The sequence below is a fragment of the Triticum dicoccoides genome, chromosome 5B (assembly GCF_002162155.2).
Source record: "Triticum dicoccoides isolate Atlit2015 ecotype Zavitan chromosome 5B, WEW_v2.0, whole genome shotgun sequence".
NCBI classification, from domain to species: domain Eukaryota; kingdom Viridiplantae; phylum Streptophyta; class Magnoliopsida; order Poales; family Poaceae; genus Triticum; species Triticum dicoccoides.
In genome coordinates this window covers 397,213,821-397,230,024 of record NC_041389.1, presented here as the reverse complement: position 1 = coordinate 397,230,024, position 16,204 = coordinate 397,213,821, and positions in this window count along the sequence as shown.

Genomic DNA, 16,204 nt, shown 5'->3' with positions numbered 1-16,204 from the left:
GTGTGGTCGACAACCCAGGAAGTTCTCGCACATGGACACAAAGGCAGCAAGATAGGCGATGGAGTTGGGAGTGAAATGGTGGAGTTGCGCCTCAAAGAAATTCAGAAACCCCCGGAAGAAAACACTCGGCGGCAGAGAAAAACCACGGTCTACGTGAGTGGCTAAGAGAATGCACTCACCCTCCTGCGGCTGCGGTTGACACTCGGTCCCCGGAAGCCTCGCTGACCCGTGGGGAATCAGTCCCTCATTGGCCAGGTCATTGAGATCTTTCTCAGTGATGGTCGAGCGGATCCAATCCCCTTGGACCCAACCCTTCGGCAGGCGGGACCTTGACGAAGATCCGCCCCGACTGGACGGTCTCCCCTTCGCTTTCCCCGTCGCCGTCGCCTTCTTCGCGCGCTCTAGGGCCGTCGTCTTCTCCTTCACCATTGTCGCCGGCGAAGCGCGCGAGGAGTGGATAGGCGGAGGCGAGAGCAGGCGCAGTGGGCGGAGGCAAAGAGGGAAGAAAGAAGAATGGGAAGGCACTGTTCAATAAACCCTCCCCCGGCGCTTTATATAAGGGCGCTTCCGAGTGGCTGACGAGTGGGTCTGGGCGATCCTGTCACATCCCGAAACAGTCGCGCACGCACGATACGTGGCGAAAAAGGCGGCGCGGAAATCGAGGCATCCACGCCTTATCCCATCCGATTGCCGCGGTCCGCCCCACTTCGCGTGCTTCCCAAATTTCGGATCCCGCAAAATCCGCTAACAGCAGATCAATCTGTCAGACGATATCTTTCCTGCGATCCGTCGCTCGGAAGTTCACCAAAGTTCAAAAAGTTCACTCGACAGAAGACAAGAATGGATCAAGGCGACTGAAGTAAAAGTTGACGCCAACGCTGAAAGAAAAATCGCCGATCCAAGATACGACATAATCAAAGCATGGGAAATAAGTCGGAGAAAATCATCAACTCCTTCCTCACTCGAACCTCGATCCATTCGGGGGCTAATGATGATGTTATGTACCTAGGGTAGGGTCATGGACCTATCTAGGATACCATACCCAAGGACATCCTTAGACGAAGCTACCTTCCAGTCGACCAAGAGGCACTCCACTCGACCAAGAGTGACTCCACTCGACCGGCTAGAAGACACTCGACGAACCTAAAGACACTCGACCATGAAGACTCACTCGACCATCAGGAGTTCAGAATCTACTCTGTATCCAAACGGTCTGTAATTAAGTAGACTTAATAGTCATGATGACACTTTATGTAGGGCGTTACCAGTAACGCCTGGCCTTAATGTACTTTAACCCTCTGCTACGTGGGTTGTCTGGGGTCCTGGCGTCCTCTATATATGCCACCCCCCTCCACTGGTAGAAGGGTTCGCACCCCTGTAACTCATATACACATAAACCAGTCGACCGCCTCCGGGCTCCGAGACGTAGGGCTATTACTTCCTCAGAGAAGGGCCTGAACTCGTAAAAACACTCGTGTGTACAACTACTCCATAGCTAGGATCTTGCCTCTCCATACCTACCCCCCATTCTACTGTCAGACTTAGAACCACGACAACCGGGTCAATTATTTGTTGCCCCGTTTTACCGAGTAAACATTATATTTGTCCAGAGCAAAAACTGAAATTCGCTTACTTTTTTTACAGTCTATTTCGCTTACTACTTTTGTATGCAGTAAGGATTAATACGGTGTCTTTTGAGGAGAAGCCACGTTATGGAGAGCCTGGCATTTGAGGAATGATTTGATTTTTGCTAAAGGTAAAGACTCCATCTCAGCCTCTGTGAATTTTGTACATAAATACTGGGCCTCCTTTTCGTCTTGTCACACAAAAACGTAGGGAGTGATAAGTAACAAAGGCAACGAATTGGGGGAGGGCATCCGGGATTCGAAAAATATGGAGAGGAAGGATGTTAGTTGGCAACCTCCCAACGCGGAGTTTTTTAGGATTAACGCCGCGAGTGTGGGGGTGGTGGTGGTCAGAAATCATACCGGAGAAGTAGTCATTTCCTCTTGGGATTATATTGGAGCCTGTTATAGCGTTGAAGAAGCGGAACCTAGAGCGACAATCTTCGGATTGTATATCGGTATCACCCTTCACAAACCCATCATTTTAGAAACTGTCTGTTCTTTTGTAGCGGGTGTTCCAGAAAATGACAGGTTTGACAGATCTCCACTTGTTGACCTAAAGAAGGAAGCATTCAGTATTTCTAAGATGCTGGCGAATGTGAAGATCTTCAAGATTAGCAGGAAAGCTAATAAGATGGCCCACGAGATAGCTAAGTTTAATTTAATAATAAGTCTGACGGTTTTCTTATTAATAGCGTTCCGGCCAGTGTGGTAGATACTGTAATGAATGATTATATTAACATTCTAAATTAATTAATATATGGTGTGGTTTAAAAAAAACGGTGTTGTTTGGTCCTAAGCTAGAGAAAAGAAAACGCTAGCTTATTTGGGTGGGAGCAGATGTAATGTAATTGTGTTTTTTTATAACGGGTGTTTCTATTATCATAAAAGATAGTACCAAGCAGATACAAAATATTGTAAATAACACCCGGCTTCTGAATAATTAGGATACAGATATAATTATGTAGACTGGCCCCAAAATGAATTTCGTATCTTTTACACACAGGAAGGAAAGATTTAGTCGTTTCGGGAATTAAACAAACCATCTTACGCATTGCACGATTCCGCTAGAGTAAACTATAAACGTTGCTTTGTGTGATCATAACAGTACTTCCTTTGATCCATACTACTTGCCGCTATAGACTTTATGATTAATCATCGCATGCGATGGGGTGCAAGTTGTGCTGGTGTGGATTAGGGTAGAATGTCCTTTTATTTTTACTTTTTATGTATAAACGGTGTAGGAAAAGTAAGGTGGTATACAACGGGTCAGTGGGGGCAATTGCTGGAATTTTGTCTATTTTTGGCCTGGCCCAATAGTAGTTTTAGAATTTCCTAATAAATTCTAGAGGCCCACGCAGCCCATTAGTGCAAGGCAAAAGGTGAAACTAAAGTTTAGTCCCACATTGCTAGTTTAGAGGGAGTTGAACCTCTTTATAAGGGAGGCTCTCTCCCCACTTGTATAAGCATGAGAACAAGAGGGACATCCACGCGCGCTCCTTCTCCGCCGCCGATGTCTAAATTTTTGTCACACACAACGGGTATACGAAAGGTCACTCGGAAGCTGAAACATTTTTTCTGTAGCGGACACTGAATCCGAACGGTGCGCCTCTTCGGCTGCTGCCGGTTCGTTTTGTCTCCCACGTTCCCTTCAGCTCCCGGCGCAGCCTCTCGCCTCCTTCTCTTGCGCCTATAAAAGGGAGGTCGCTCTTCTCAGAGAGACGCACCAGAACTACTTCCTCCTCTCGCCACCGGTTCCTGAGCACTGCGTTGCTGCTACGATCTTCCCCATCTCGGCTTGCGGCGTGCACCGCAAGTCTGGACAGTAGGCCTTCGAAACCGCACCTCTTTAAGTCCTGTACGGGAGAAGGGTGATAAGGTTTTTGGGGAACGCTCTGCGCGACTACTGACTCTTTCGTCACGGACGCCCCGGACTCCGACGACTACTTCCCCAACGACGACTACTTCCCCGACGTCGACAACCTCCTCGACGACATTGATGACACCGACCCCAAGTCCAGTGCCTCTACTCTGGCTGCTGTCTCGTACATGTTCTTGTTTTTTCTGTTAGAGGTCCTATCACAGTTGCTTCTTCTAGTGTTTGTCCTAGACATGTTAGAATCTACCTCAGATATGCATCTTGATCTACTATTTGCTCTAGAGATGATCGGTTCTACCTCCTATATGCAGATATTATTTACCTTCTCTTTATCAAATCGCATGACTTGTTTTATCACTGCTATACTAGTCATGCTTTATCTAGTATTTCTGTTAATAAAATCATTCGGTAAATTGCTCATATTTCCAACAATCCAAAAACCTTATTATAGGCAATTTACCCCGAGTGGTTTTGCTGCTTCCATGAGACCTCCTATGTTTGAGGGTATCCACTATAAGAGATGGCGCGTGAGAGAAGTCTTATGGTTTCAGACCATGAGCTGCTATGACGCCACTCTTGGCAAACCTGAAGGGGAGCAAGATGCCCAACAGGCACAAGCTTTTCAGAAAATGGATACCTTGTTTAAGGCTGCTCTCTTGAGTGTTCTTGGTGAGAACATTGTTGATGCTTATGCGTCAATTGATAATGGAAAAGATATGTGGGATGCACTCGAGGCCAAGTTTGGGGTCTAGGATGCTGGCACTGAGCTATACATCATGGAGCAATTCTATGACTACAGGATGACTGAAGAGCGCTCCGTGGTTGAGCAAGCTCATGAGATACAGTCGTTTGCTAGAGAACTTGAGCACTTCAATTGTATCCTACCAGACAAGTTTATTGCCGGAGGTATCATCACTAAGTTTCCTCCCACGTGGAGGAACTTTGCTACCTCACTGAAGCATAAGAGGCAGGAGTTTTCTGTTCCGGATCTCATTGGTACTCTTGATGTGGAAGAAAAGGCGAGAGCAAAGGACAACCGTGATCGAGGTATTGAGATAGGTTCTAGTGCTAATCTGGTACAGAAGAAGAACTTCCAGCCCCACAAGTTCAAGAACAAGGGCAAGTTTGATGGTAAAGCAAAGTTTGATGGGAAGAACAAGGCTGTGCAGCACACGAACTTCAAGAAGAAGAATGACAAGAAGAAAGGTGTTTGTCATGTGTGTGGAGATCCTGATCATTGGGCTCCTAGTTGACCCAATCTCTATGACAAGCGTCATCCTGGGAAAGGCGGCAAGACCGCTAATGTTGTCATTGGAGACACTGATATGAAGGATGCTGGGTATGGTATATTTCCCACTATTCTTTCAGTATGTCGTTCTCCTAATTGGTTGATTGAGACGGGTGCTAATGTGCATGTATGCGGTGATATTTCCATGTTTTCGTCTTATCAGACCGCAGGGACTTCAACCGTGCTGATGGGCAACGGTTCAAGTGCTTCTGTTCGTGGTGTTGGCACGGTCGATCTGAAGTTTACTTCGGGGAAGATCGTGCGGCTGAAGAACGTGCATTATGTCCCCTCCGTCAGTAAAAATCTTGTTAGCGGATCTCTTCTGTGTAGAGATGGCTACAAGCTTGTCTTTGAGTCGAATAAATCTGTAATTTCCAAGTATGGAACCTTTGTTGGTAAAGGCTATGAGTCAGGAGGCCTGTTTCGTTTATCCTAATTAGACGTTTGCAATAAAGTTGTTAATCATATTTGCAACAATAGTGAATCAAATGTGTGGCATTCACGTCTTTGTCATGTTAACTTTGGTTGCATGTTGCGACTAGCGAAGTTGAACTTAATCCCTGGTTTCACCACTGTCAAGGGATCCAAGTGTCAAGTGTGTGTGCAAGCTAAGCAACCACGTAAGTCTCATGTGACTGCGGAAACGAGAAATCTTGCACCACTAGAACTCATACATTCAGATCTATGTGAAATGAATGGTGTTTTGACAAAAGGTGGAAAGAAATATTTCATGACGTTAATTGAGGACTCCACTAGATATTGTCATGTGTATCTTCTGAAATCTAAGGATGAGGCTTTGAACTATTTCAAGATCTATAAAGCTGAAGCGGAAAACCAACTTGATCGAAAGATCAAGAGGCTTAGGTCCGATCATGGTGGAGAGTATTTCTCAAATGAATTTGATTCCTTTTGTGCGGAACATGGTATAATCCATGAGAGGACGCCTCCTTATTCACCTCAGTTAAATGGGGTGGCCGAAAGGAAGAACCGTACTCTAACTGATTTGGTTAACGCCATCTTAGACACATCGGGTCTCTCCAAGGCATGGTGGGGGGAGGCGATATTGACAGCATGTCATGTCCTAAACCGAGTTCCCACAAAGAACAAAGAGATAACTCCATTTGAGGAATGGGAGAAGAAAAGGTTAAAACTCTCTTATCTACGAACCTGGGGTTGTTTGGCAAAAGTCAATGTGCCAATTCCAAAGAAGCGGAAGCTGGGACCAAAAACTATGGATTGTGTTTTCCTGGGATATGCTTTCCATAGCATTGGTTATAGATTCTTGGTTGTAAAATCTGAGGTACCTGACATGCATGTCGGTACGATTATGGAGTCAAATGATGCGACTTTCTTTGAGGATATCTTTCCCATGAAAGATATGGCTACCTCATCTAATCAGGAGATGCCTAGTTCATTGAATCAGGAACCAGTTACAATTACTAAACCTGCCATTTCGATGGAACACTTTGAAAAACCTGTGGAGGAGAACAATGAAGTTCCTACTAGGAGCAAGAGACAGAGGATTGCAAAGTCCTTTGGTGATGATTTTCTTGTGTATCTCATAGATGACACTCCCAGTTCTATTTCAGAGGCCTATGCATCTGAGGATGCTGACTACTGGAAGGAAGCAGTTCGTAGCGAGATGGATTCCATCTTGGCGAATGAAACTGTTGGGAACGTTGCATAAAATAAAAAAAATTCTACGTTCACCAAGATCAATCTATGAGTTCATCTAGCAACGAGAGAGAGAGGAGTGCATCTACATACCCTTGTAGATCGCGTGCGGAAGCGTTCAAGAGAACGGGGTTGAGGGAGTCGTTCTCGTCGTGATCCAAATTATTGGAGATCCTAGCGCCCAATGGACGGCACCTCCACGTTCAACACACGTACGGTCAGCCTGACGTCTCCTACTTCTTGATCCATCAAGGAGGAAGGAGAGGTTGATGAAGATCCAGCAGCACGACGGCGTGGTGGTGGATGCAGCAGGGTTCCAGCAGGGCTTCGCCAAGCGACTACGGGAGGAAGAGGTGTAGCAAGGGGGAGGGAGGCGCCAGGTGTCAGGGTACGGCTACCCTCCCACCCCTCCTCTTTATATAGGGACCCCAGGGGGGGGCGGCCCCAGGAGATGGGATCTCCTAGGGGGAGCGGCGGCCAAGGGGGGAGACTTGCCCCCCAAGGCAAGTGGAGGCGCCCTCTCCCCTAGGGTTCCCAACCCTAGGCGCAGAGGGGGGGCCAGGGGGGCGCACCAGCCCACCAGGGGCTGGTTCCCCTCCCACTTCAGGCCATGTGGCCCTCCAGGATTGGTGGCCCCACCCGGTGGACCCCCGGGACCCTTCCGGTGGTCCCGGTACAATACTGGTGAACCCCGAAACTTTCCCGATGGCCGAAACTCGACTTCCCATATATAATTCTTTACCTCCGGACCATTCGGAACTCCTCGTGACGTCCAGGATCTCATCCGGGACTCCGAACAACTTTCGGTTTGCTGTATACTAATATCTTTACAACCCTAGCGTCACCGAACCTTAAGTGTGTAGACCCTACGGGTTCGGGAGACATGCAGACATGACCGAGATTGCTCTCCGATCAATAACCAACAACGGGATCTGGATACCCATGTTGGCTCCCACATGCTCCTCGATGATCTCATCGGATGAACCACGATGTCGAGGATTCAAGCAACCCCGTATACAATTCCCTTTGTCAATCGGTACGTTACTTGCCCGAGATTCGATCGTCGGTATCCCAATACCTCGTTCAATCTCGTTACCGGCAAGTCACTTTACTCGTACCGTAATGCATGATCCCGTGACCAGACACTTGGTCACTTTGAGCTCATTATGATGATGCATTACGGAGTGGGCCCAGAGATACCTCTCCGTCATACGGAGTGACAAATCCTAGTCTCGATCTGTGTCAACCCAACGGACACTTTCGGAGATACCTGTAGTGCACCTTTATAGTCACCCAGTTATGTTGTGACGTTTGGTACACCCAAAGCACTCCTACGGTATCCGGGAGTTACACGATCTCATGGTCTAAGGAAAAGATACTTGACATTGGAAAAGCTCTAGCAAAACGAACTACACGATCTTGTGCTATGCTTAGGATTGGGTCTTGTCCATCACATCATTCTCCTAATGATGTGATCCCGTTATCAATGACATCCAATGTCCATAGTCAGGAAACCATGACTATATGTTGATCAACGGGCTAGTCAACTAGAGGCTCACTAGGGACATATTGTGGTCTAAGTATTCACACATGCATTACGATTTCCGGATAACACAATTATAGCATGAATAAAAGACAATTATCATGAATAAGGAAATATAATAATAATCCTTTTATTATTGCCTCTAGGGCATATTTCCAACAGTCTCCCACTTGCACTAGAGTCAATAATCTAGTTACATTGTGATGAATCGAACACCCATAGAGTTCTGGTGTTGATCATGTTTTGCTCGCGGAAGAGGTTTAGTCAACGGATCTGCGACATTCAGATTCGTATGTACTTTGCAAATATCTATGTCTCCATCTTGAACATTTTCACGGATGGAGTTGAAGCGACGCTTGATGTGCCTGGTCTTCTTGTGAAACCTGGGCTCCTTGGCAAGGGCAATAGCTCCAGTGTTGTCACAGAAGAGAGTGATCGGCCCCGACACATTGGGTATGACTCCTAGGTCGGTGATGAACTCCTTCATCCATATTGCTTCATGCACTGCCTCCGAGGCTGCCATGTACTCTGCTTCACATGTAGATCCCGCCACGACGCTCTGCTTGCAACTGCACCAGCTTACTGCTCCATGATTCAATATATACATGTATCCGGTTTGTGACTTAGAGTCATCCAGATCGGTGTCGAAGCTAGCATCGACGTAACCCTTTACGATGAGCTCCTCGTCACCTCAATAGACGAGAAACATATCCTTTGTCCTTTTCAGGTACTTCAGGATATTCTTGACCGCTGTCCAGTGTTCCTTGCCGGGATTACTTTGGTACCTTCCTACCAAACTTACGGCAAGGTTTACATCAGGTCTGGTACACATCATGGCATACATAATAGATCCTATGGCTGAGGCATATGGGATGACACTCATCTCTTCTTTATCTTCTGCCGTGGTCGGGCATTGGGACGAGCTCAATCTCACACCTTGCAATACAGGCAAGAACCCTTTCTTGGACTGATCCATATTGAACTTCTTCAATATCTTATCAAGGTATGTGCTTTGTGAAAGACCTATGAGGCGTCTCGATCTGTCCCTATAGATCTTGATGCCTAATATGCAAGCAGCTTCTCCAAGGTCCTTCATTGAAAAACACTTATTCAAGTAGGCCTTAATGTTGTCCAAAAGTTCTATATCATTTCCCATCAAAAGTATGTTATCCACATATAATACGAGAAATGCTACAGAGCTCCCACTCACTTTCTTGTAAACACATGCTTCTCCATAAGTCTGCATAAACCCAAACGCTTTGATCATCTCATCAAAGCGAATGTTCCAACTCCGAGATGCTTGCACCAGCCCATAAATGGATCGCTGGAGCTTGCATACCTTGTTAGCATTCTTAGGATCGACAAAACCTTCCGGCTGCATCATATATAGTTATTCCTTAAGATAGCCGTTAAGGAATGCCGTTTTGACGTCCATCTGCCATATCTCATAATCATAGTATGCGGCAATTGCTAACATGATTTGGACGGACTTCAGCTTCGCTACGGGAGACAAAGTCTCATCGTAGTCAACCCCTTGAACTTGCCGATAACCCTTAGCGACAAGTCGAGCTTTATAGATGGTAACATTACCATCCGCGTCCATCTTCTTCTTAAACATCCATTTGTTTTCTATCGCTCGCCGATCATCGGGCAAGTCTGTCAAAGTCCACACTTTGTTTTCATACATGGATTCTATCTCGGATTGCATGGCTTCAAGCCATTTGTTGGAATCTGGGCCCGCCATCGCTTCTTCATAGTTCGAAGGTTCACCGTTGTCTAACAACATGATTTCCAGGACAGGGTTGCCATACCACTCTGGTGTGGAACGTGTCCTTGTGGACCTACGAAGTTCAGTAGCAATTTGATCCGAAGTACCTTGATCATCATCATTAATTTCCTCTCCAGTCGGTATAGGCACCACAGGAACATTTTCCTGAGCTGTACTATTTTCTGGTTCAAGAGGTAGTACTTCATCGACTTCTACTTTTCTCCCACTTACTCCTTTCGAGAGAAACTCTTTTTCCAGAAAGGATCCGTTCTTGGCAACAAAGATCTTGCCTTCGGATCTAAGGTAGAAGGTATACCCAATGGTTTCCTTAGGGTATCCTATGAAGACGCATTTTTCTGACTTGGGTTCGAGCATTTCAGGTTGAAGTTTCTTGACATAAGCATCGCATCCCCAAACTTTTAGAAACGACAGCTTAGGTTTCTTCCCAAACCATAATTCATACGGTGTCGTCTCAACGGATTTAGACGGAGCCCTATTTAAAGTGAATGTAGTTGTCTCTAGAGCGTATCCCCAAAATGATAGCGGTAAATCGGTAAGAGACATCATAGATCGCACCATATCCAATAGAGTGCGATTACGACGTTTAGACACACAGTTACGCTGAGGTGTTCCAGGCGGCGTGAGTTGTGAAACGATTCCACATTTCCTTAAGTGCGTACCAAATTCGTGACTTAAATATTCTCCTCCACGATCTGATCATAAGAACTTTATCTTTCGGTCACGTTGATTCTCTACCTCATTCTGAAATTCCTTAAACTTTTCAAAGGTCTCAGACTTGTGTTTCATCAAGTAGACATACCCATATCTACTCAAGTCATCAGTGAGAGTGAGAACATAACGATATCCTCCGCGAGCCTCAACGCTCATTGGACCGCACACATCGGTATGTATGATTTCCAATAAGTTGGTTGCTCGCTCCATTGTTCCGGAGAACGGAGTCTTGGTCATTTTGCCCATGAGGCATGGTTCGCATGTGTCAAATGATTCATAATCGAGAGACTCTAAAAGTCCATCAGCATGGAGCTTCTTAATGCGCTTGACACCAATGTGATCAAGGCGGCAGTGCCACAAGTATGTGGGACTATCGTTATCAACTTTACATCTTTTGGTATTCACACTATGAATATGTGTAACATTACGTTCGAGATTTATTAAGAATAAATCATTAACCATCGGGGCATGACCATAAAACATATATCTCATATAAATAGAACAACCATTATTCTCGGATTTAAATGAGTAGCCATCTCGTATTAAACGAGATCCAGATACAATGTTCATGCTCCAACTTGGCACTAAATAACAATTATTGAGGTTTAAAACTAATCCCGTGGGTAAATGTAGAGGCAGCGTGCCGACGGCGATCACATCGACCTTGGAACCATTCCCGACGCGCACCGTCACCTCGTCCTTTGCCAGTCTCCGCTTATTCCGTAGCTCCTGCTGTGAGTTACAAATATGAGCAACGACACCGGTATCAAATACCCAGGAGTTACTACGAGTGCTGGTAAGGTACACATCAATTACATGTATATCACATATACCTTTAGTGTTGCTGGCCTTCTTGTCGCTAAGTATTTGGGGCAGTTCCGCTTCCAGTGACCCTTCCCTTTGCAATAAAAGCACTCAGTCTCAGGCTTGGGTCCATTCTTTGACTTCTTCCCGGCAACTGGCTTACCGGGCGCGGCAACATCTTTGCCGTCCTTCTTGAAGTTCTTCTTACCCTTGCCCTTCTTGAACTTGGTGGTTTTATTGACCATCAACACTTGATGTTCTTTCTTGATTTCTACCTCTGCCGACTTCAGCATTGAAAATACTTCAGGAATAGTTTTCACCATCCCCTGCATATTGTAGTTCATCACAAAGCTCTTGTAGCTTGGTGGGAGCGACTGAAGGATTCTGTCAATGACCGCCTCGTCCGGGAGGTTAATGTCCAGCTGGGACAGGCGGTTGTGCAACCCAGACATTTTGAGTATGTGCTCACTGACAGAACTATTTTCCTCCATCTTACAACTATAGAACTTGTCGGAGACTTCATATCTCTCGACCCGGGCATGAGCTTGGAAAACCATTTTCAGCTCTTCGAACATCTCATATGCTCCGTGTTGCTCAAAACACTTTTGGAGCCCCGGTTCTAAGCTGTAAAGCATGCCGCACTGAACGAGGGAGTAATCATCAGCACGTGACTGCCAAGCGTTCATAACGTCTTGGTTCTCTGGGATGGGTGCTTCACCTAGCGGTCCTTCTAGGACATATGCTTTCTTGGCAGCTATGAGGATGATCCTCAGGTTCCGGACCCAGTCCGTATAGTTGCTGCCATCATCTTTCAGCTTGGTTTTCTCTAGGAACGCGTTGAAGTTCATGTTGACATGAGCGTTGGCCATTTTATCTACAAGACATATTTTGCAAAGATTTTAGACTAAGTTCATGATAATTAAGTTCATCTAATCAAATTATTTAATGAACTCCCACTCATATTTGACATCCCTCTAGTCATCTAAGTGTTACATGATCCGAGTTGACTAGGCCGTGTCCGATCATCACGTGAGACGGACTAGTCATCATCGGTGAACATCACCATGTTGATCGTATCTTCCATACGACTCATGTTCGACCTTTCGGTCTCTGTGTTCCGAGGCCATGTCTGTACATGCTAGGCTCGTCAAGTTAACCTAAGTGTTTTTGCATGTGTAAAACTGTCTTACACCCATTGTATGTGAACGTAGGAATCTATCACACCCGATCATCACGTGGTGCTTCGAAACGACGAACTTTAGCATCGGCGCACAGTTAGGGGGGACACTTTCTTGAAATTATTATGAGGGATCATCTTATTTACTACCGTCGTTCTAAGTAAACAAGATGCATAAACATAATAAACATCACATGCAATTAAATAGTAGTGACATGATATGGCCAATATCATATAGCTACTTTGATCTCCATCTTCGGGGCTCCATGATCATCTTCGTCACCGGCATGACACCATGATCTCCATCATCATGACCTCCATCATCGTGTCTCCATGAAGTTGCTCGCCAACTATTACTTCTACTACTATGGCTAACGGTTTAGCAATAAAGTAAAGTAATTACATGGCGTTAAATCATTGACACGAGGTCATACAATAATTAAGACAACTCCTATGGCTCCTGCCGGTTGTCATACTCATCGACATGCAAGTCGTGATTCCTATTACAAGAACATGATCTCATACATCACAATATATTATTCATCATTCATCACAACTTTTGGCCATATCACATCACAAAGCAATTGCTGCAAAAACAAGTTAGACGTCCTCTAATTGTTGTTGCATCTTTTACGTGGCTGCAATAGGGTTCTAGCAAGAACGTTTTCTTACCTACGAATAACCACAACGTGATTTGTCAACTTCTATTTACCCTTCATAAGGACCCTTTTCATCGAATCCGCTCCAACTAAAGTGGGAGAGACAGACACCCGCTAGCCATCTTATGCAACTAGTGCATGTCAGTCGGTGGAACCCGTCTCACGTAAGCGTACGTGTAAGGTCGGTCCGGGCCGCTTCATCCCACAATACCGCTGAAGCAAAATGAGACTAGTAGTGGCAAGAAAGTTGACAACATCTATGCCCACAACAGATTTGTGTTCTACTCGTGCAATAGAGAACTACGCATAGACCTAGCTCATGATGCCACTGTTGGGGAATGTTGCACAAAATAATTTTTTTTCTACGTTCACCAAGATCAATCTATGAGTTCATCTAGCAACGAGAGAGAGGAGTGCATCTTCATACCCTTGTAGATCGCGTGTGGAAGCATTCAAGAGAACGGGGTTGAGGGAGTCGTTCTCGTCGTGATCCAAATCACCGAAGATCCTAGCGCCGAACGGACGACACCTCCGCGTTCAACACACGTACAGTCAGCGTGACGTCTCCTCCTTCTTGATCCAGCAAGGAGGAAGGAGAGGTTGATGAAGATCCAGTAGCACGACGGCGTGGTGGTGGATGCAGCAGGGTTCCGGTAGGGCTTCGCCAAGCGACTATGGGAGGAAGAGGTGTAGCAAGGGGGGAGGAAGGTGCCAGGTGTCAGGGTACGTCTGCCCTCCCATCCCCCCTCTTTATATAGGGACCCCAGGGGGGGCGCCGGCCCTAGGAGATGGGATCTCCTAGGGGGGGCGGCGGCCAAGGGGGGAGACTTGCCCCCAAAGGCAAGTGGAGGCGCCCCCTCCCCTAGGGTTCCCAACCCTAGGCGCAGAGGGGGGCCCAGGGGGGCACACCAGCCCACCAGGGGCTGGTTCCCCTCCCACTTCATCCCATGGGCCCCTCCGGGATGGGTGGCCCCACCCAGTGGACCCCCGGGACCCTTCCGGTGGTCCCGGTACAATACCGGTGAACCCCGAAACTTTCCCGATGGCCGAAACTCGACTTCCCATATATAATTCTTTACCTCCGGACCATTCCAGAACTCCTCGTGATGTCCGGGATCTCATCCGGGACTCCGAACAACTTTCGGTTTGCTGCATACTAATATCTTTACAACCCTAGCGTCACTGAACCTTAAGTGTGTAGACCCTACGGGTTCGGGAGACACACAGACATGACCGAGACTGCTCTCCGGTCAATAACCAACAGCGGGATCTTGATACCCATGTTGGCTCCCACATGCTCCTCGATGATCTCATCGGATGAACCACGATGTCGAGGATTCAAGCAACCCTGTATACAATTCCGTTTGTCAATCGGTACGTTACTTGCCCGAGATTCGATCGTCGGTATCCCAATACCTCGTTCAATCTCGTTACCGGCAAGTCACTTTACTCGTACCGTAATGCATGATCCCGTGACCAGACACTTGGTCACTTTGAGCTCATTATGATGATGCATTACCGAGTGGGCCCAGAGATACCTCTCCGTCATACGGAGTGACAAATCCCAGTCTCGATCCGTGTCAACCCAACAGACACTTTTGGAGATACCTGTAGTGCACCTTTATAGTCACCCAGTTACGTTGTGACGTTTGGTACACCCAAAGCACTCCTACGGTATCCGGGAGTTACATGATCTCATGGTCTAAGGAAAAGATACTTGACATTGGAAAAGCTCTAGCAAAATGAACTACACGATCTTGTGCTATGCTTAGGACTGGGTCTTGTCCATCACATCATTCTCCTAATGATGTGATCCCGTTATCAATGACATCCAATGTCCATAGTCAGGAAACCATGACTATCTGTTGATCAACGGGCTAGTCAACTAGAGGCTCACTTGGGACATATTGTGGTCTAAGTATTCACACATGCATTACGATTTCCGGATAACACAATTATAGCATGAATAAAAGACAATTATCATGAAAAAGGAAATATAATAATAATCCTTTTATTATTGCCTCTAGGGCATATTTCCAATAGAAACTTGGGAGATAACTGATCGTCCTTATGGGTGCAAACCTATAGGATGCAAATGGGTATTCAAGAAGAAGCTTAGGCCTGATGGTACTATTGAAAAGTATAAGGCTCGGCTTGTGGCAAAGGGTTATACCCAAAAGGGAGGTGAAGACTTCTTTGATACTTACTCACCTGTGGCTCGACTGACCACTATTCGAGTTCTACTTTCACTAGCTGCCTCACATGGTCTTCTCGTTCATCAAATGGACGTTAAGACTGCTTTCCTAAATGGAGAGTTGGAAGAGGAAATTTATATGGAACAACCAGATGGGTTTGTAATAGATGGTCAGGAAGGGAAAGTGTGCAAGTTGCTGAAGTCTTTGTATGGACTCAAGCAAGCACCCAAACAGTGGCATGAGAAGTTCAAAAGAACTTTAACAGTTGCATGCTTTGTTGTGAACGAAGCTGACAAATGTGTGTACTATCGCCATGGTGGGGGCGAGGGAGTTATGCTTTGCTTGTATGTTGATGACATGCTGATTTTTGGAACAAATCTGAATATTATTAAGGAGGTCAAGGATTTCCTATCTCGCTGTTTTGAGATGAAGGATTTAGGAGTGGCTGATGTCATTCTGAACATCAAGTTGTTGAGAGACGATGATGGTGGGATTACATTGCTTCAATCTCACTATGTGGAAAAGATCTTGAGTCGCTTTGGCTACAGTGACTGCAACCCCTCTCCAACACCATATGATGCTAGTGTGTTGCTTCGAAAGAATCGAAGAATTGCTAGAGACCAATTGAAATACTCTCATATTATTGGCTCGCTTATGTACTTAGCCAGTGCTACAAGACCTGACATCTCTTTTGCTGTTAGCAAACTAAGCCGGTTTGTCTCAAAACCAGGAGATGTGCATTGGAAAGCTCTAGAGAGAGTTTTGTGTTACTTGAAAGGCACTGCAAATTATGGAATTCACTACACTGGGCATCCAAAGGTGCTTGAAGGGTATAGTGACTCAAACTGGATCTCAGATGC